Source organism: Pinus tabuliformis, chromosome X, assembly GCF_031772625.1.
Source record: "Pinus tabuliformis cultivar Carrire ecotype Pingquan chromosome X, CPIR1, whole genome shotgun sequence".
Lineage (NCBI taxonomy): Eukaryota > Viridiplantae > Streptophyta > Pinopsida > Pinales > Pinaceae > Pinus > Pinus tabuliformis.
In genome coordinates this window covers 1249242768-1249266510 of record NC_142308.1, presented here as the reverse complement: position 1 = coordinate 1249266510, position 23743 = coordinate 1249242768, and the positions used below count along the sequence as shown (strand labels likewise).

General features: G+C 37.8%; 1 pseudogene; it reads right to left on the bottom strand.

Annotated features, from left to right (window-relative positions):
• The window catches only part of LOC149144503 (uncharacterized), a 118240-nt pseudogene that overhangs the window by 20770 nt on the left and 73727 nt on the right, over window positions 1-23743 (bottom strand).

Genomic DNA, 23743 nt, shown 5'->3' with positions numbered 1-23743 from the left:
CATTTTATTCTCTTTTATGAGTCAAAAAGGGAAAAATACTTGGTGATCTTTTCATCTTTTACGAGTGAGAAAAGAGCTTAAAGGTGACTCGTCCTAGAGGAACGAGTGGTATAAAGGGTAGCAACTGGTTCTGGAAATGGAGGAACTACTCAAAACATGTAATGGTCAAGAGGCTGGTTAATAAAACCAGTCATTATTGTGGTTCCTCAGGAAAGGAAAAAAAACCAAGTGAAAGCATATGATCGGCCAACGAGATGGTGGCGATGGAACAAAACAACCAAGGCTCATCTATCATAAATAAACTGATTAAAACAACAATCATGAGATGCAAATCGGGCATGGGTTCATTTTTACACAAGCTTGAACCATGGAGAATCCTGCTTGGATTTAGTTTCATGTTTACACAAGCTGGAAACGAAAAAATATGCTTGAGATAAGTTTGCATGCCCCTAACATAATGACTCAATTTGAGATACATGCCCCCGAAGCTTCATTTCAATCAACTAGGTGAATGGAATGAAGGTTCATGTTCAAGATCCAGGAAAGACTCGACTGGGATTTTACGAGATCTTAATCAAAGACTCGATTTGGAAAAGGGAGGTGCTACATTTTTTAACAAGGTTGATATAGGAACAAACTATCCTTGGACTTCTTGTTTCATTTTTTGACGAGCTTGCTGCAAGACAAGGAACTATGCTCATCCCTTTTTTCATTTTTTAACGAGGTTAACATAAGACTAGGAACAATCCTCATAACCCCTTGTTTCATTTTTTAACAAGCTTGACACAAGATAAGGAACTATGCTCATCCCTTGTTTCATTTTTTAACGAGGTTAACACAAGAGAAAGAACTATCCTCATCCGCTATTTCATTTTTTAGCAAGGTTGACACAGAAAAGAAACTATCCTAGTAACATTTGTTCATGTACCATATGAGAACATGCCTCCCAAGAGGTTCTCACTAGACAAAAGAACCACACTCTAGGAGGAATACATGTCAACTGGTACCAATGACAGATCAAGTTCTAATGCCCCCAGTACATAATGTACGATACCATCTGTGTGATCATCAGCGGATGTAGAGATGGAATGGGTAGCCACATAGTTAACCTATGGCGGGGAAGGTATTGCTTGAAAATAAGAACCAATAGGGGATGATGGTCGCAAAGGAGGCACTTGGTGACTAATGAACGACAATTGATCAATGATCACTATTCTCCCTTCATGCAAAAAACAAACCACACGGAAAAGCGAACAAACAAGAGCTCCCATGACATAAACATAGTCGCATCCAAGGAGAATATTGAAATCTAAATGACCTTGGACTACCATCACATCTATATAGACGATCTTCCCTTTCAAAGTAATAGGGAACTTTGGAAGGACCCCTAAGGGCTGACTAGTTCCTCTATTGAAAGCCAACGGATTTTGGGTGACAGGCACAAGCTGTGGGGAACCCAAAGCTTGCCAAGTAATATAAGACATGATAGTAATAGATGAGCCTTCATCTAATATAGTGTCATGTACTACCATATTATAGGCTTGTACAATGATCTGGAAAGGCACATAAGATGGGAGGCGGAAAGCAGTCAAGTGACTCCAATCAAAAGAAACGAAATAAGTACTTGGTGGGGGTGTCATATGATTTCCCCCATGCTCTGCAGGAAAAGGAGATAGGCGCTCCTGAACCACCAGGATGGGAGGGTTACTCTGCAATTCATGATAATCTGAGGAGATGAGAAGAACATGAGCAGTATGATCACTACTCTCTTCAGGAACAGAGTGAACAACTAAAGGCGGATCCAATTCAACACTCTTTTCGACCAATGGTTGGTCGGGAACAGATGCAAGAGAGTCATGCTCAGGAAGAGCATGATGGGTAAGAGATGAATCCAAGTCAATCTCTTTACCAACCTGGAGAGGGTCAAAAGAAAGCCTCTGATAACCAACGGGAAGTTGGGGTTGACGATCTGTAAGGTTTTCCAAAACTTTGGAAGCTTTATCCATGAGAGGACAAAGGTGAAGAAGATGCTTCCCCTCACATAACATATATGGGAATCTAATATTTCCCTTCTTCTTACCGTCATTAGCGAGGGTGTAGCATCGACATGATCTCTAGAGGTCGATGGGGATGGTCGATCCATATTTTGATACCATGCCTCTAAGACTCTAGGAATACCAGGACAATCTCGAAGGAGATGGTCACCCTTACATAGCCTGCAATGGAATTTGACCTTCCGTGGAGGATCGAAAGGTTTGTTGAAAGGAAGTGCATTAAGAGAAATAACTGCACAGTTGGCCTCTTGCTTATCTGACTTCTTCTTATTCATCTTCTTCTTCTTCTTCTTAGCCTCCTAGTTACTCAATTCGAAACTTTCACCAGGTGAAGTAGAAGAGGAAGGTGAAGAAATGGGGGAAGAAAGCGAGGGGTCAACCTTAGAATCATCATGATGTGATCTGAATGAAGGAGATGTTTGGACAGGATTCAGGACGCTTGGGACCACCGAGGTCGAAAACAACTAGAGAGGTAAACCAATGGTTAACCTAGGAAGGGACAACATCGCTATATAAGGAGCACCAATGTTTCTAAAAGAAGGAAAAGGACCGGGATTCCCATCCGAGGGGAATCCTTGACTGGTGGACTCTGGAAATGTTGCCATTGGAATCGACCCTAAAGAATTACTAAGGAAGATAAATTTTACTTGGAATATTTCGTGGGAAGTTAATTTTAAAACACTGAGACAAAACTTTGCCTTTTCATGCTTTAAGAGTCGAGAAAATGACGAAAGATGACTCTAGTCTCTTTCATAGTTAACGAGCTCGAAATTGTAGTTTCTACACAAAATGAAACGGACCAAACTACAGAACTGTTCAATGAACAAGACGGTCAAATTGTTATAAATGATGAAAAATTTGTTGCACCAGATAGTGTAAATATAGATCATGAGATATTATGGCATTTAGAATTTGATGGATCAGTAAATAGGTTAGGAGCAGGAGAAGGAGTGTGGATATATAATTTGGAAAATAATCACTTAGAAGGCCATGCATATAGATTGAATTTTAAATGTACCAATAATATGGCTGAGTATGAAGCATTAATTTTAGGTCTTAAGTTACTTAGGAATCTAGGAGCTAAAAGACTTTCTGTCATGGGAGACTCTGAACTAATTATAAAACAGATTGATGGTGTATATATGACAAAGGACCCTAGATTATGTTGTTATAGGGGAATTACCGTAGAAATACTTAACACCTTCCTAAAATCAAAGCTTGTAGTAATTCCTAGAAAACATAACATGCAAGCCCATCGTTTAGGAATGTTTTCCAGCACCTGCAAATTTCCCTTCCAACCCAACTATCAGTACACTACTGAAGTTAGGCACAGACCTGCAATTCTAGACAATTTAAAGAATTGGTAAATATTTTCTAATGATAAACAGATAAATAACTTTTTAGCCTCAAAGGAAGAGTTTACCAATAACAATATAGATACTGATACATCAATAGATACTGACACTAAGGATGAGATAGAAATAAATGAGATAGAAGATGATGAAATAGATAGATTCAACCCAACTAAATTTACCAAATTAGATGTAGATAACTTAGAGAAAAATGAGATTGATGAAATAATCAGTGAAGAAACCGAAGTAATTAATCTCAAGGATAATTTCTTACCAAAGGGATTAACCCCTCTGGAAGATTTATTTGATTCAAATGATGTTCCTAGGAAACTTAAAATGGAACCTTCAAGGTCTGAAATAGAGGAATGTAATATAGGCACCGATGAAAATCCTAAACTGATCAAAATTTCAAAATAATTACCCCCAACTGAGAAAGTGAAATACATTGAGTTGTTGAAATAATTTCAGGATGTTTTTGCTTGGACTTATGAGGACCTCAAATCCTATGACACCAACATCATCCAGCACACAATTCCTATTAAAGAAAATCAAAAGCCTTTCAAACAAAAACTTAGAAGGATTAATCCTATCTTATTACCTACAATTGAAAAAGAAATTCAGAGGATGTATGATGCCAAAATAATTGCACCAATCAGATTTTCTGATTGGGTCTCAAACTTGGTGCCAACTAGAAAGAAAACTGGTGAGATCAGACTCTATGTGGATCTCAGAAATCTCAAGAAAGTGTCACCAAAAGACAATTACCCTCTCCCCAAAATGGACCACATTTTACAGAGAGTGGTTGGAATAACCAGAATCTCATTGTTGGATGGATTTTTTGGTTACAATCAAATCTTGGTTCATCTAGATGACCAACCCAAAACTGCCTTTACTACTCCTTGGGGCACATTTATGTATGTGAAAATGCCTTTTGGGCTAATGAATGCAGGAGCCACTTTCTAGAGGGCTATGGATATAGCCTTTGCAAAAGAAATTCATGATTTCCTTGTGATATATCTAGATGATATTACTGTATTTTCAAAATCTGACAATCAACATTTGGATCATCTAAGGCAAGTTTTTATTAAATGCAGGAAATTTGGAATCTCCTTAAACCCCAAAAAGTCCTTGTTTGGGTTAGAAGAAGGAAATTTGTTAGGTCACATAATTTCAAAAGATGGTATAAGAATAGACCCTGCTAGAATAGAAGCCATCCTGCAAATAAGACACCCTAGGAACATTAAAGAGTTACAAGCTTTCTTAGGAAAAATTAATTTTCTTATAAGATTTATATCTAATATGGTAGAGCTAATTAGATCACTAAACAACATGATGAAAAAGGACTCCACCATAAAATGGACCGTTGAGGCTAAAAAATCCTTTGAAGACATTAAACTAGCCTTGCCTAAAACACCTGTGTTAATCAGTCCTAAATTTGACAAAGATTTCATCTTGTTTTGCTTTTCTTCTGAGCATACAATTGCTACAGTTCTATTGCAGAAAAATGATCAGGGCTATGAACGACCCATTGCTTTCTTCAGCAAAGCCCTAAGAGATGCCACTTTGAAATATAATATATTGGAAAAACAAGACCTGGCTTTAATCAAAGCCATTAAAGACTTTAGGGTATACATCTTATATTCCCATATAGTAGCCTACGCTCCTAATTCAGTAGTTAAAGAAATCCTAACTCAGGATGGTCCTGATGGAAAAAGGTGAAAGTGGATTGCTACTATTTTAGAGTATGATATAGAAATCAAACCTACTAAGTTAATCAAGGGCCAGGGTTTAGACAAACTCATGGCTGAATCAAACTGCCAGGCCTTGGATATAAAATTTATTGCAGCAATAGATAATGAAGAGGAGATGGCAACTCCACTAATTAGCCAAGCCTTTATTGAATCACCTTGGTATGCTAATATTATTTATGTTTTACTGAATTTACAAGCTCCTCCAGAATTATCTAGGACTAAAAGTAGGTTTTTAAAGATGAAATCCTTGAAAATTTGTATATTAGACAATGCTTTGTTTTGGAGAGTTCATGAAGGTATTCTTCGCAATTGCTTATTAAAAAAATGAGGTTGACAAGATCTTAGAAGAATTTCATGCAAGTGACTGTGGAGGACACCTTTAATGGAAGACCACTGCAGATAAAATCCTCAGAGTTGGTTTCTACTAGCCTACCTTGTTTGTTGATGTCAAAAAATATGTGACCTCTTGTCACAAATGCCAAATTTTTGAGGGGAAGAAAAAGATCTTACCTTTACCCCTCAAGCCAATCTCTATAGAAATACCTTTTCAACAATGGGGTTTAGACTTCCCTGGTGAAATTCACCCACCCTCACAACCACAACACAAATGGATCCTCACAGCCATATACTACTTCACAAAATGGATAAAGGTCATACCTTCAAGGCAAGCCACAAATACTGTTAACAATGTAAACTTTGAAACGAGAACTATAAACTCAAAACGAGAACTCCGGCCAAAAAACCCCGTAAAAACATCAAAAACAATGCTAAAAACAAAAAGTGTTATGCTGGAATAACACCTTTTTTTCTTAGGGTAAATTTTCAACATCTTTTAAAAATGGCGGTGAAAACCATTTTTTTGCGCAAAATTTGTCCAAAAAACTCCCTCAAAATGAAAAGTGTTGACGCTGAGATAACACTTTTTTCTCAAGGGTCAAATTTCTACATTTTGAAATAATGACGTAAATTATTTTATCATGACCTCAAAAAACATTAAAATTTAAAAAAAATAATGAAAACATAAAATAAAATTAAAAGTTAAAAAACTAAAACAATGAAAAAACACAAAAGAAAAAAAAGTTAAAAAAATAACAAAACATAAATTAAAATATATTTAAAAAACAAAACATAAAATAAAAATAAAAAACAAAAAAAAAATCATATATATATAAAAGAAGAAGACATTCGCGGATAGCAGCCAGAGATGGCCGTCCTCACTGTTGGTTTGACACCTGAGTTTGATAGGTTTTGCCACCTTCGGGAAAAAAGAAGAAGAAGACAAAAAAAAAAAATCGATCACAAAAATGTAAAAAAAAAAAAAAAATTAACGATAAGAACAAAATACTACCAAAAGAAAAAAAATTATAAACAAATAAATAGTAAAAAAACATATTTAAAAAAAAAAATGGAAAAAAAAATATATATCTTGTAAACCATAAAAAAAAAAGTGGCAAAAAAAAAAAAAAAACATATTTAAAAAAAGTGGAAAAAAAAAAAAAAAAATATATATATATATATATATATCTTGTAAACCATAAAAAAAAGTGGCAAAAAAAAAAAAAAAAAAAACAACAACAACAACATTAAAATAAACTATAAAATTAAGTATGTAAAAAGGGTTTGCTAGCCTAAATTCACCCAAATAAATGAAGAAAAAAATGGTAGGGTAAGTAATGGGTAAGTAGAAGAAAGGTTGTTGAAGTATAAAGTTGATTGGATCAAAACACATGCATCAGGCTTAGACACATATTTCTATATGTATGATCAATTATGGAAGCAAAAACAAAGGTTTGCAAGTTAATGTGATTAACTCCCCCTCATTCATTTTTCCCCTTGTGTACTAATTTCCTATCCACAAGTATGTTTTAGTACTTTAAATCCTCCAAGTCAAAGAGGCTTAGAGCATTTCTCTGACTTTTGGTGGGACCTGACCCTCGGCTTAATGGTTTAAGGACATCAAATGTTAGAATCCCTTCCATGAAATTCATTTCCCCCTCACTACCCTAATAAAACCCCTTTTCCTAAGGTTAAACTTCATTTGCCTAGGAAAAGTAAAAACCCCCATGTTAAATTCTATTTCATTCAAAAAACCCACAAAAGTGTTTTATCCTAAGTATCAAATGTATGTGATTAAAATGTGCAAATTTTTCATTTATGCTTAGTGGTAAAGTTCACTCCACATATTCATTTCATATTAATTTTTAACTTTATTATATAAATCCCTACTATACCTTTTCCTGTATATTAATTAAATCCCCTAAATAAATATCCCAACCCTTAGTTTTAATATAAACTATACCATTTACCCCATATCCCAACAAAACAGATAAATCTCGTCATTAAACCCTGCCCGATTGATTAAATCCATGATTAAGTGTTAATTAATCCTAAACCGTCGAAGTTTAGAGCCCTGGGCCCCCCTGAAGCCCATGCTCTTATCACCTGCACACCTCCCTTGCCCGAATACCGTCTGATTGCCATCTCCCTCATACGATAGTCCACAGCCATATCGGTCATACCCGACGACCGACCTTTACCCACCCGATAAGGTGGTTTTCCCTGGCCCCCCGACTGCTACGTGTCGAGCCCTGGAGTAGATCGGGTGACCCCTCCAAAATACCACTTCCTCCACAAAAGCGATGCGATGGCTCGGGAAACCGTCTACCCGCTCAACTCGATGAACCACCCACTATTCATTCATAAATTACCTACCAAAAAATGACTGTTGCTCCATAAAAGGGCCGAGAATCCCTTTTTCACCTTTTTCGCTCATTTTTCTTTGTGAACCTCTGCGAACCAGTGTGATTCCTGCAAACGTTGAATTCACCAATTTAACTCCAAATTCACTCTTGAAGAAGCTGCAGAGACCCCAATCAACCTCTCAATCCGTACCAGATCCATTCGAACTTCTGTAGCCACCGTGAAATCCAAATTTGAAGATAATCCACCCAATTCTAGTTATTTCACCATGAATTACCACTCACCCTTTCAAATTTGAAAACGTTCAACCTATGAAATGTTTTAATTAAGTACAATTAATTGAAATTGCTTTAAAATTAAAAGTCTCTGTCCAAACCCTTCTGAAAGCTTCCAGTTTCCATCAGAAAACCTATGAATACACCTGTGAAAGTCAAATTCAAATCCACAAGAACTGAATTATGGCTACCCCTGTCGCCATGGATGTCAGACCTATCACTACTCATTTGGACTTAGACCACCTCCCCTTGGAAAATAGGGACTTTCAAATCAAAGACACAAGTGCATATAAGGTCTTGCTCAAACTTCATTGTTTGAGTAAAGACAGATACCTAAACCATTCTGATGACATTGGTCTTTGGGAATCCAATTTGCCCAAATACCAATTTCCCCAAGTACATATTTTTCCTGAAATTGTCCATATGTGCCATGCCTATTACATTCCCAGCCAGAGAGTTGTAATGTCCCCTGACCAGAAAGTTTTGTTTACTATCACAGCTGAATCAATCAATGAGATGCTACAACTCCAACCAGGTCCAAACCTGACCCCACTCTCCATTGGGGATCTGTTAGACCAGTACACCAAGTTGAGTCCCTCTAGACTGGCTCAATTGTTTCAAACATTCATTGTAGAAGAGCAACACATTCCTAAAATTGCCCCTCCATATGTTTCTGCCATGTTCTCTAAAAGGGGAAAACAAATCATAACCATGATATCATGTATTCTAGGCTGCTCCATTGATGAATTTATTGATGAGCTTATCCTGGCCTTCATGTCCATTTACACCCCAGGAAAGCCTCTTGCTACTATGTATGATTATTCCCAGTTCATAGCTGAAAGAATGCATGAACAGTTTACTAAGATGCACAATGAGAGAGTATTCAAATACTCATTTGTACTATACCACATGTTTTATTATCAATCAGATAGATTTCCATTCACCCTCCAGAAGTTGGATACCAAAGGGCAACCCAGATCTGTTATCTTTTGGACACCACTTTTTCACAAGTATTCATCTCCTTACATCTATTCAAATTTCATTGACTCTTTTGTCCATCTAGTCATGACTATGCTAACAAGAAGTCCTCCACCTCAAGCATGGACACATCCAATGTGCAGTATGAAGGTAGCCAGAGAAAAAATCCCAAGCTCAATCCTGTTTCAGAACAAGAAGACACAGAAGGCTCAACAGAAATAACTAATACTAAGTTTGACATGAGCAAAGGCATAGCTCCATCTGGAGAAACACAGGAACCACCCACCTCATAGACTCAGATGTTGGAAAGGTAGCTAAGTGTAGAGGTCTCCTCATTTAGTAGACTTGCTAATAGAGATAAGGATATAAAGGACATGTATAAAGAAATTAAATTGAGAAATGAGAAACTAAAGGCACAATCTTATGCTCAGTATCTCAAGCTTACACCTACAAACCAAACTAGGTTGATGTCAGCTTTTGACATCAAGGAAGGAAAGATCCAAATTTCTTTCATAAAGCCAACTGTGCAACCACCAAGGACATCAGTTGATTACAAAAAGATTGATTTTGAGGTATTGGCAAGGGATATTCATCCCGTTGACCAAATTGAGTTTCACAAACAGGCTGGAGAAATGATTTACTCCACCCTTATAGGTAAAGCCATAGATGCCCATCAATTGCAGAATTCATTGACCAATATCTCAACTCAATATCAGTTAGAGAAGGCCTCCTCACAGGCCAAGGATACCAGAATCAAGTCTTTGGAAGACTTAGTGATTGAATTGGGACATGATCCCAAAGACATTAAAGCCATTGAACAACTGATAAAGAAGAAGAATGATGACATTGCAGCACTTAAAAAGCAATTGAAAATACCTTAGCTGTAGCATCCCCAGACACAGGAAGTCTTGGAAAACCAAACCAGACATGAAGAATTGATGGACTTAGTCCTAAAATTAAATGATCAGTTAAGGGAAACAAAGAAGGAATTGGACACTTTAATTCAATTGAAGAAAAGTGATATTTCCACTACATCTGTAAATGTCATCCCAACAGTCTCAATAGTTGTTCCTTCTACATTGGTAGCCTCATTGGCTCCCACAGCTCCTATGGCCACAATAGAATAGGTGTCAACACAATCTACATCAACAGTAGGTACATCAAGTGAAGAAGCAACAAAATTGGTTAGAGCTATGGAAGAAATGTCCATACAGGCTATAGAAATGAATAAGATGAAAGAAAAGGTGACAAGCTTGGAAACTAATTGCAAGCTTGCCAAAATCATGCACAAGGAAGAAGTGCAAAAGGCTGTTAGAATGACTGAAAGAATAAAAGCCATGGAAAAGGACCTAACACTAAAAGAACCTCTTGGACAAGCTAAGGAACTGCTATGGGCCAATATCATTGACTCTGTTAATGATATTTGGCCATCTATTCAGGTGATTTTTGAACAAATAGATCTAATAAAGATGGCTACAAAAGCCATCCAAAAGGTAAAAGAAGAATTACGAGAGATGCCTGAAGATGCCACCAGAATCATCCAATTCCTAAATAGTAAAAACAAGTATGAGCTTCAGGAATTGGAAATAGAGGACAGAACTGAAACAATTTTGGATGTGAGGAAGGTCCTTTCCAAGAGAAACTTGATGTTAAACTTGGAGGACAAGTGTCAAAATATGCAGGTAGTCATTGATAGATTTATGGCTAAATTTTAAATTTTGAGAGAAAAAGGGTTACCCAGTCCATTAGTAATAAATGAAAAGCTCATGAATTATAACAGCAAAATCAGAGAGCTAGCAAAGGAACAAGTCGATACATCATCAATCAAGGCATTGCCAATAGGCAAAGTACTTTATCAAACATTTGAAAACTTGTTTTACCTCCAGCATGAGGTAAAACACTTGTTCATCAATAAGCCTACTTTTTCCAAGTACACTGAGGTGGATGAAATATACAAAAGGATGTTGAAGATCCAATTACCTGATGCTGAGACATGGGAGAAATTGACTGATTTATTATGAGAAATATGCAGTAAGAAGGTTAGTATAAAGTAAAAGTAAAACAACCAGGTGAAAAGATGAAGACAGGTCAGTAGAGTCAAAGAGTATCAGTGTCAAAGTGTATAAGATGAAAGCTAAAAGTAAATGAAGCCTCCAGCATGAAAGATCAAATAGCAAAGCAACACAAAGGGCTAAAAACCAAACCATAAAGGCTAGCAGTACCACAATAAATGGGACAGCATGAAGCAGTTCAATAGTTGTCTCTATCTTTTTGCAAGAAGATATTTTCATTTCCTAGATTAAATTTCAAGTCAATTTGAGATATTTTTTAATAATTTTTGTATAAATACTTCACAATTCGAAGTATGTAGGTGTGGATTCTTAGACATTTCTATAGAATTTTGATCAAAAGACTGTAAAGCTATTGTATCACTGATTGAGCCAGCAAGCTGGATTGGTGAATAAAGACAAGATATTTCATAGGATTCATGTGTTGAGCGAAGTGTGAATAAAGATAAGATATTTCACAGGATTCATGTGTTGAGCAAAGTGCAGACAAGTATTTTCTTATGTTATCGTTATCTTTCTTAAAGTTTTTCCACAATCTTTAATGTATTTATGAATCTGAATGCTATAATTGGAACAATACCTTAGAAATTGTTTAATTACACTCTATTTTAACAGTTATGCATATAATGTTTTCAACTGATATCTAAGTTAAGGAATTCTTAATTGCTCCTTAGTTTAGGTTGTTTCTTGGTAATCTAGATCAAAGGATTCTTAATTGCTCTTTGCTTTTGATTACCCTCTATTCCTCGTTCATATCTCGGTCTGAGAATCCTTAATTACTTTCTCACCCTATTTAAAACCATTTCACCCCCCTTTTCCAAAGACCTACACTTTACTCTACTAGCTTTCCCTTTGAACATTCCCTTTAGTGAGTTGATCCAGTTCTGTTGCCCTTCTATTGATTCCATAGCCCAATGGTCTAAAGACATAATTCTATCCATTTGTTTCAAGGATCGCACCATCCAATCTTGAATATAAATAAAAAACCCCCAAAACATTTATAACTAGCCTAAAATCCAAGCAAACAAAGCTAAATCATATAGAGAGAGCCCTCTCTGAGTCTAGGTTGGCTAGAGCCTATGCTCCAAAGTTGGTTTGTGGTTACCTCTGTCATTTTCTTTCTTCTAATAACTTCTAGAGAAATTTCTGAGTGATAACATAGTGGCGACCATAGTGGGGACCAGCAAATCCTCAGTTCTAATAAAGCTTTAATAAAATTCTAAATCTACATTCTGACCTCTTAAAGTCATTTGTTAGAAGTTATTTTTCAAAAATCTCACAAAAACAATTAAAAATTTTGAAATTCTAGCTTCTAGGAAGACTCATTTTAGTAGGGCTAATCTAGATCCAAACCTTGCCCCAGTAGTTGATAATCCCAACCTGATTTCAAGAAAAATCTAAAAGGAAGAAAGTTCGGTTAGCCAAATACCATTAGTTAAAGCTAATTCATGTCCTAATGAGTGGTTATTTTAGAAGAACTTCCCTTTGATGTGCCATTTGATCTTTTGTTATTTAGGACAAAATCTGAAAATGCAATCAATGAAATTGTTCTAGATCTTGATTTTATTACATACCTTGAAGTTCAACGTGCCAACAAATCAAATGATGAATACGTTCTGAACACTCCAAAATCATCCATTAATACTGCCACTACCCCTAAGCTTTCTGAACAATTGTCCATTACTTGAATTCATCATTGTTCCCTTCAACTTCAACAATACTACCTTCTGAAGTCCATTCTTCACCACCATTTATACCTACACACCCTCACTAATCTGATATTCACCCTATGAGTGACATTAGTTGAAGATTTATTAAACTAAGGTATTACATAATCATGTGCTGGTGTGTGTTCTATGTTACTGAAGCAACAGATTAATCAGATTTCCAATACACAGACAATAAAAGGGAAAGACAACAAAGAAATACAGTAAGCAAACACAAAGACACAAACAATTTTAATAAGGAGTTCGCCCTATTCTCCAGTGCTACGTCTCTTGACCAGCTTTCAGTGGTGGCCTTGTTTTATTGTGTCTTTAAGTAGAGAAATTATAATACAGGGACTCAATGTGAGTTCTCCTGAAGCAGATTTTCTTGGTAGGGTGGTTTCTTGGATTCCCTAAGCCACTAGAGCACATAGACTCTTCTTCTTCCTACCAGCTCTATGACCTTTTAGTCTACAGTGGAAAGAGCCAAATGTGATGCTCAGTCTGGATAGATTCCTCTATGGGAAGGCTTGAATCTTCAAGCTCTCTAGTGCTTGATGTTGCTGATGATCAGCTCAGCCCTCTGTCTCCTCTGCTCTGCTTTACTGTTCTCTATGTTCCGTCCTCCTCTCAGGATTCTGGTCCCTTTCTCTGTCTCTCTTCGTCTCTTGGACTTCGACTTCCTTTGCTTATTCCAACTGTCTCTATTCATGGCTTTAGCGATTTTATCCCTATGCCTTTTCGATTCCTCTTCCGCCTATGTCTCTTCACCTTCTACAGCTGTGCTTGGAGTTCCTTGTTCGGTGTCATCATGAACACTCAGGGAGTGGCCACTTGTCCTCCTCTAAACAGCGCCAGCATGCTTCGTCGATTCATTTATTCAGTTACATCATGGATGTGTTCTTCCTCCACCGTGGCGATCAAACAGATTTCAAATCTCTTTAAAACATGGCTTAATTCCCTGTCGATTCCGCTTCTTCCCATCAGGCGCTATCTTAGCCATCCGATCCGGGCCCTCTAGAGCCGATGCCATATGCACTTTTTGCGTGGTTGACTTGCTCGACCGATAGCGCACGATCAACGGCGGTTTTCTCTCACCTCCGCCTACCGCGAGTCGATCAGTGTATGGAATCACTCCACTCTCATCCAAAACCTCTTACCGTTTAAGGGCACCCTAATCAAAACCGCTAGTTTCCAGAGCACGGGTCCCACCTTATACATTTAGCGCTTTTCCTTTTCCGCCCATGGTCCTCCGGTTCCCCCACGCAACTGAGTGCTCAAGATTTTTCCATTATGGCCCTGTACGCCCAGCAATGCATGATTGGCATTAATCGCGCATCAAAAACCACCCCTGTTTCCCGATCCGAGGCTCCAGGGGGCTACTTTGGCCTCCTGCGCGGTCTCAATGGGCCTCGATCAGCGCCCTTTGACCTAGATCCTCATTGTTCCACGTTGGCTACCATTGCCACTGGTTCAGGGTGTCTTTGATCGTTGTTCTGGAATTCTTTAGAGATTTGATCGACCTGATACAGTCATGGTTCTTTGACAGTCTTCTATGAATCCAATTCAGATCACAGCCTTCCCACTAAAAAAGCTTTTGGACCACCAAAAGTTGGTTTTCAAGCATCGACTAAGTGAGGATACTATTTCTTCACTTGTCCAATCTCAATCCATTTTGCGTTGCTCGGCTTTGAACCTTTGAGCCAAATTCTGAGGTACTCAACATCTCCCCTGCACATCATCCTCACCTTCCTATCCAGCACTGTGTCTTCCTGCAACTCATTAAGATATTCAAGTAGCAGGTCATCAATAGAAGGCAATTGAATTTTCTCTTCACGGTCTTCAATCATTGAAGGTTCAAACAATCTCAAGCATTATGCATTTACGACTGAGTAGATGTGCATGTAAGCTGGTAAATCAAGGCGAAAAGCATTTTCACCAATCTTCTCAAGTATCCTAAAAGGTCCATACTTGATAGGCTTTAGCTTTTTACCTTCACCTTGCATCCTGTCCTTGCTGATATACAGCCAGACTTGGTCTCCAACTTGAAAACTATGCTCCATCTGATGCTTATTATGTTTAGCCTTGTACTTGGCGTGGCTCTTTTCCAGCTGTTCTTGTACTACCTGGTGGATCTCCTGGATCTGTTCAATGAACCTAGTTGCCTTGTCCACATCATTGTGTCCATCAACCATGGTATCTTTACCAAAGACAAAATCCAAAGGATACCTTGGTGTGAAACCAAAACAGGTCTCAAAAGGAGATCTCTATGTAGAAGAGTGTTTGGCTCTGTTGTAAGCATGTTTCACATAACACAAGTGTTCATCCCAAAGCTTAGGATGTTTATTGCAATATCCTCTCAGTAACTGGATCACTATCCTATTTACTACTTCTGTCTGGCCATCTATTTGTGGATGAAAAGTTGTGCTTTTCTTCAGTTTGGTGTCCATCAATTCCAACAAACTATACCAAAACTTCCCCACAAATCAGGGGTCTCGATCAGATACAATGGAAGTGGGTAATCCAAAATGAACCCATACATGTTCAAAGAACAATTTTGCAGTCTATTCAATTGTAATCTGTTTACTACAGTATCAAAATACACATTTTTTTGAACCTATACACAACAACATATAAATAATCATGACCTTTCCTAGATTTAGGTAGTCCTCCAACAAAATCCATGGAAACACTTTCCCAAGGGTGAGAAGGAACTAGCAATGGAGTGTACAAGCCTAGTTTTCTGTCGCTGGGCTTGCTTTTAGCACACATGGCACACCCTCTTACATATATAGAAACTATCTCATTCATTTTCGGCCAATAGCAGAATATTTGCAGCTTTGCAATAGTTTTACTTACCCCAAAGTGACCTGATATCAGAGAAGTGTGTGCTTCCCTAATTTTCTTTACTCTCTCAGTTTATGGAATGCAGCGTTTCCCACAATGATATAAGATTCGATCCTTTACATGATAGTCCAATTCTTCTACTCTTTTGCCTTGACTCAAAGTTGCATATACATCTTTAAAGTCCATTTCCTGAGCATATTGTTCTATGTAGCTTTCATGTAGCACAGAATTATGCTCAAGTATGGTAGATGCATTTATAATGGGACTAGAAACCCATCCATCTGTAATGTCTTGATTGCTGCAACTTAGTTTGGGAGTGTAGATATTGAAGTGGTTGATGATCATTATGTATTACTGTCTCTTTTCCCATTAAGTAATGTTTCCACTTTTTCACACTCTGAACTAATGCATACAATTCTTTATCATATGTAGGATAGTTAACTACTATAGGATTAAAAGTCTCAGAATGATAACATATGGGTTTGCCATGCTGTGTCAACACTGCTCCCATGGCATAGTCACTGGCATCAGTTTGGATCTCAAATGGTCTTTTAAATCTGGTAGTGCTAGTACAGGTGTTGAACTAATTTTCTCTTTCAAGGTATCGAAGGCTTTCTGATGTTTTCCTCCCCACTAAAACACCTTATTCAATCCTGTTAAAGCATGTAAGGGAGTTGCAATCGAGGAGAAGTTAGAAATGAACTTCCTCCAATATTGTGCTGCTCCTAAGAAGCTTCTCACTTCTGTAGCAGACCTGGGTTTAGGCCAGTTCACAATGACTGCCACTTTAGAGGGATCTATTTTCAATTCACCCCCCCTCGTACTATATGACCCAAGTAGTTTAGAGATGTTTTTCCAAATTCACATTTTGAGAGTTTAACATAAAGTTTTTCTCTTTTCAAAACATCTAATGTCTGCTTAACATGCTTTAAATGTTCTTCCCACATTTTACTAAGAATCAGAATGTCATCGAGATACACAATAACAAAATCATCAAGAAAAGGTCTGAGTACATCATTCATTGATCTCATGAAAGTAGCAGGAGCATTGGTCAAGCCAAAAGGCATAACCAACAATTCATACAATCCCTGCTTTGTTTTGAAAGAAGTCTTCCATGCATCTTGCTCTGCAACTCTGACCTAATGGTATCCACTTTGGAAATCCAACTTGGTGAAATAAACAGCTTCTTTTAATTGATCTAAAAGATCATCTATGCGAGGAAGGGGATGATGATTTTTTATTGTTATCTTATTCAGTGCTCGGTAATCAATGCACATTCTCCACGAGCCATCTTTCTTTCTCACCAAAACGATTGGTGACCCACATGGTGATGTGCTAGGCCTGATGAAGCCCTTCTCAAGCAACTCCTGCACCTGCTTCTTGATTTTAGCATTCTCTAAAGTAGACAACCTGTACATACCAATGTTAGGCAAAGGAACATCTTGCTGCAAAATAATATCATGTACTATTCCCTTTTTGGGTGGCAGACCCTTAGGTTCCTGAAACAAGACATCATATTCTGAAACAACCTTTTCTATATCAGCTTGATGTTCAAAATTACAGCCCTCAAATGTATTGGTTTTATCAGGTTTCTTTTCCTTTACAACCATCAGTAAGAATTGTTTGCATGAATTAATCACTCTTTTCATTTGTCCTGAGTTTGTGAGAGTGTAATTATTCTTGAGCTTATGAGCTCTTACAAAATATTCGATTCCATCTTTAACAGGTAGATACTTGTTCTCAGCTCTATAGAAAATAGCCTTTCTATCATATAAGTAAGGACTTCCTAAAACAATTCCACATATATCCAAAGGAATTATGTCTAACTCAACCTCATCTACAAATGTTGACCCAAAGAAAACTTGAGTTTGCACTGTCTAGTCACTTGTAGTTGTGCTTTATCATTCAACCATCTTAATGGGTATGGTTTCTTGTGAGGTGTAGTTGCTAATCCCAATTTCTTTACAATTGCTTCAGAAATCAAATTTACTTTTCAGCCACTATCAAACAACATATCAATCTTTTGATTTTTGGAAATAACTCGAATATGGAAAAGCTCATACCTTTTTCTCTCATTTTCTTCATCAATAAAAGATTGAGCAGAATTACTAGTAGATGCTTCAGAATTCTTACCTTTTATACCTGTGGCTGCTAGAGTTTTTTCATCTCCCGAGTCTGACCGCAAATATTTCTAAATAGCTGCAGCAGTCTTCTTCTTCTTGCCCTCGGACTTCTTAGGTCTCAGCTCTGGATGCATAATCCAACAATGCTCATCATCATGCCCCTCCTTTTTACAGTGAGTGCATGAAGCTTTGGCTTTCTGTGTAGTGTTAGCCTTCCTTACTTTCCACTTCTGCTTTATTTTCTCCTTTCTCTTGCTTACAGTGGGTTGGGATGGTCCCCCAACTTCTAGATTGCCATTCTTTCCTCTAGCCACTAGATGAGTAGCTTGTACAGATACCTCATCTATACTAGTGGAATTAAACATGAGGAAGGTATGCCTCATGTAGCTGTGTGGACCACCAATGTACTTCAAAAGAGTCTCTAGTGAGTCTAATAATATACCCAACATTTATTCTCTCTTCCTGAATTCTTGAGTATACCCTTGCACACTTTTCCCTTTCAACTGTCGAAGAGTTTGCCAACTCATCATGGCTTGTTGCATGTAGGCCAATGGATAGAACTGCTTTTTGATTGCAGAAACAAAGTCACTCCAGACAGAGATGGTCTTACCATGTCTTTTCATACCAGCTTGGGTTCTACCTTCCCACCAAACCAAGGCAGTGCCTCCTAGGCGTAGGCTTGCTAGTTGAATCTTACTCTTGTCTGAGTTGATGTTTTGTACCCTGCAATGCACATCAATTTGTCTAATCCAATTGTCCAACTTTTCAGCATTTAACTCTCCATCATATATAGGAAAATCAAATTTAACATCTAGCTTAATCAAAGATGCTTTCTTATTATGCACAGGGCTATTAGGAGGTGTGAGAAAGCTTCCCTCTTTCCCCTTTCCTTTGGAGTTGTCATGCAAGTGAGACTCATCTTCTTCTTTCTCTTGCTTAGAGCCTAATGCCTCTTCCACCTTTTGCTTTCTAAAGTCTTTGTACATTTCTTCAACCATAGACTTTATAGCTAGGAAACTCTCTATGAATTGAGGGTCTGGCCCTACAGAACCTTCTTCTGACATTGTCTTTCGAGAATAAACTCTCCAAATTTCAGGATTAGTTTCCACCAAAATTTGAGCTTTGATCTTGTGAGCATTCACAGCTAAATCAACACAAGCTTGTCTAACCTTACAGCCTAAAGCTCTGATACCACTTGATCTGATATTCACCCTATGAGTGATATCAGTTGAAGATTTATTAAACTAAGGTATTGCAGACTCATGTGCCGGTGTGTGTTCTATGTTATTGAACCAACGGATCGATCAGATTGCCAATACACAGACAATAAAAGGGAAAGACAGCAGAGAAATACAGTAAGCAAACACAAAGACACAAAAAGTTTTAATAAGGAGTTCACCCTATTCTCCAGGGCTACGTCTCCGGTCCAGCTTTCAGTGGTGGCCTTGTTTTATTGTGCCTTTAAGCAGAGAAATTACAATACAGGGACTCAATGTGAGTTCTCCTGAAGCAGATTTTCTTGGCAGGGTGGTTTCTTGGATTCCCCACCCACTAGAGTACACAGACTCTTCTTCTTCGTACCAGCTCTGTGACCTTTTGGCCTACAGTGGAAAGATCCAAATGTGGTGCTCAGTCCGGACAGATTCCTCTATGGGAAGGCTTGAATCTTCAAGTTCTCTGGTGCTTGATGCAGCTGCTGATCAGCTCGGCCCTTTGTCTCCTCTACTCTATTTTACTATTCTCTATGTTCCATCCTCCTCTTGGGATTCTGGTTCCTTTCTCTGTCTCTCTTTATCTCTTGGAATTTGACTTCCTTTGCTTATTCTGACTGTCTCTGTTCATGGCTTTAGCCATTCGATCCCTATGCCTGTTCGGTTCCTCTTCCACCTCTGTCTCTTCACCTTCTGCTGCTACGCTTGGAGTTCCCTGTTTGGTGTCATCATTAGCACTCAGGGAGTGGCCACTTGTCCTCCTCTAAACAATGCCAACATGCTTCGTTGGTTCATTTCTTCAGTTACGTTGTGGATGCATTCTTCCTCCACCGTGGTGGTCAAACGGATTTCAAATCCCTTTAAAACGCGGCTTAATTCCCTATCGATTCCATTTCTTCCCATCGGGCGCGATCTCAGCCGTCCGATCTGGGCCTTCCAGATCTGATGCCATACACACGTTTCGCGTAGTTGACTTGCTTGACCGATAGCATGCGATCAACGGCGGCTTTCTCTCACCTCCGCCTGCCATGCGTCATTCGGTGTATGGAATTTCTCTGCTCTTGTCCAAAACCTCTTACCATTTAAGGGCGCCCCGATCAAAACCGTCGATTTCTAGAGCACAGGTTCTCGCCTTGTACGTTTAGCGCTTTTCCTTTTTCGCCCGCGGTCCTCCGGTTCCCCCATGCAACCGAGTGCTCGGGCTTTTTCCATTATGGCCGTATTCGCCAAGCGATGCATGATTAGTGCTAAGTGCTAATCGTGCATCAAAAACCACCCCTGTTTCCCAATCCAGGGATCCCATGGGATACTTTGGCCTCCCATGCCATCTCCATGGGCCTCGGTCAGCGCACTTTGACCGAGGTCCTCGTTGTTCCATGTTGGCTGCCATTGCCACTACTTCAGGGTGTCTTTGATCGTTGTTCTGGAATTCTTTAGAGATTTTTTTGACCTGATATAGTCATGGTTCTTTGATAGTCTTCTATGGATCCAATTCGGATCACTCACCAACCTATCATTACTCATTCATCATCTACTAGTTCTGGTTCTTCATCGACTGCTACAACATCTCCAAGTACCTCAACCCCACATCTCAGCCTCTCCCAACTCACAGCAATGGAAAACAGATATGCTCCTCTCATTTTACCTGCCCAACTTCATGATATGCCTGCAGATTATCAGAGTAATATTTTCAGTTTTATGCTGCTGGTCATTACACTGCCTAGCAACATGTAAACAAGATGTATAACTTTTTTGAATTGCATGAAATAGATGAAGCATATGTCTAGATGAGACTCTTTTCCTAAACTTTGATTGGTGATGTCAAGAAGTGGTTCAAAGCCTTTCCTGCCAACCATATTGCAGACCTAGCAAATTTCCAAAGGTTATTTATTGATAGATGGGAAAAGAAAAAGAATCCCTTACAAATCCTTTCAAAATATGAGAATATTAGAAGGGGGCCTAATGAAACTGTTCAAGATTACTGCACTAGATTCAATAATATATATAACACAATCCCAGTTAACCTTAGACCCCCACCTAACTTAGCATTAATAAAGTTCCCTGATGGTTTTGACACAGATATGGCATACCAACTTAGGGAAAGAAACCCCCCAACATTAGAAGAAATGCAAAGTGTAGCAATTAGTGTAAAAGCTAATCTGTTAGCTAAAAGGACTAGAGTTAGAAATGAAAGGAGAGGAACCGCACAGGATGAAACTGCACAATCTGACATTAAAATATATATTTTAGCCAAAAGTATGGAAAGACTAATGGATAGAATAGAGAACATAGAAAAGAAACCTCAATGGGATAACTAACAAGCACCTCCAGTTAGAAACCAAAATTTTAGAAAAAACAAAAACATTGGGAAAAATGGACTAGATCGGAACATTAGGCCTCCTTTTTAAGAAAATTATGCAGAGACATCCCATCTAGAAGATCCAAAAAACGATACACAAATTAACCTAATGGGAATAAATGATGAGGACATTGTTTTTCTAACCCAAGATGAGCAGGAACTGTATATACTACAACAATTACATATACAATCCGGGGAATCATTTGATTACAAATAGGGATGTGATTCTACCATTTTTGAATTTCATAAATAGTATAACCTAAGAACCAAAAATAATGTTGATGTCCCTGACCAAACTAAAAAAATAGTACAAAATCAACCCAAGAAAATTAAAGAAGCCCATGTTTCAAAAATCCTCCAAATTCTCCCTAGGGAAAACCCAAAGCCTTCTAGCTCGACAATTGTAGACATAACCTTTGATCAACCTTCTGCTGATCAACCATCCACTTTAATTCCACCCAAGGAACCAGTGGACAAAGCTCAAAACATCAGATTTGAAAATACACATAAGTAGGTCCCCAATAAAGGAAAAGAAGACAAGCCTACTCAAGTCCCTGCCGCATTCCATTTGGGAGTAGAGATAGCAAAGATAAAGATCTCAGTTCCTTTAACAGAACTAATCAAGAATGAAACTTATAAATCATAGATAACCTGGACCTTAAACATTGTTGAAAATGAGGATTCAATCAACTTGTTTGATGACCAACCAGAACTCATATTTGGTCCAGATGTTAATGGCAAACCATTAGAAGGAGGAGTTCCACCTTTTTACATTAGCCTTAGTATCCATGACAAAATTCTACACAATGAAATGTTGGATTCTGGGGCCTCTCACAACTTAATGCCCAAATCAGTGATGGAGAAATTAAACCTAGACATTACAAGGCCTTATAAAGACTTATTCTCATTTGACTCTAGTCAGGTATAGTGTCTAGGATTGATTAAAGACCTATGTGTTACTTTAGTCCAACATCCTGCCAAAAGCATCCTTATGGATATTGTAGTTGCTGACATCCCACCAAAGTATGGTATGCTATTATCTAGATCATGGGGAGCCAAACTTCAAGGATCCTTGTAACTAGATATGTCATATGCAGCAATCTCTATTTTTGGACAACCTAAGAAACTATATCAAGAAACCTTAATGAAATATATGGTAAGTAGCTAGGATCAGCCTCAAAACTTTCCCATCTACTCCATACACTCAGATATCAATTCTTTTATCCTGTATAATGTTGATCAAACACAAGAAGAAATTCAAACAATGTTAATACAAAACCAAAAGAAAATGCAGTTTCTACACAAAATGAAATAGACCAGACTATAGAACTATTCAATGAACAAGACGGTCAAATTACAATAAATGATGAAAAAATTGTTGCACCATATAGTGTAAATATAGATCATGAGATATTATGGCATTTAGAATTTGATGGATCAGTAAATAGGCTAGGAGTAGGAGCAGGAGTGTGGATATATAATTTGGAAAATAATTACTCAGAAGGCCATGCATATAGATTGAATTTTAAATGTACCAATAATATGGCTGAGTATGAAGCATTAATTTTAGGTCTTAAGTTAGTTAGAAATCTAGGATCTAAAAGAGTTTCTGTCATGGGAGACTCTGAACTAATTATAAAATAGATTGATGGTGTATATATGACAAAGGACCCTAGATTAAGTTGTTATAGGGGAACTATCATAGAAATACTTAACGCTTTCCTAGAATCAAAGCTTGTAGTAATTCCTAGAAAACATAACATGCAAGCCCATAGTTTAGCAATGTTTACCAACGCCTGCAAATTGCCCTTCCAACCCAACCATCAGTACACTACTGAAGTTAGGCACATACCTGCAATTCCAGACAATTTGAAGAATTGGCAAATATTTTCTGATGATAAACAGATAAATAACTTTTTAGCCTCAGAGGAAGAGTTTACCAATAACAATATAGATACTAATACATCAATAGACACTGACACTAAGGATGAGATAGAAATAAATGAGATAGAAGGTGATGAAATAGATAGACTCAACCCAACTAAATTTACCAAATTAGATGTAGATAACTTAGAGCAAATTGAGATTGATGAAATAATCAGTGAAGAAACCGAAGTAATTAATCTCAAGGATAATTTCTTACCAAAGGGATTAACCCCTATAGAAGATTTATTTGATTCAAATGATGTTCCTAGGAAGCCTAAAATGGAACCTTCAAGGTCTGATATAGAGGAATGTAATATAGGCACCGATGAAAATCCTAAACTGATCAAAATTTCAAAATAATTACCCCCAACTGAAAAAGTGAAATACATTGA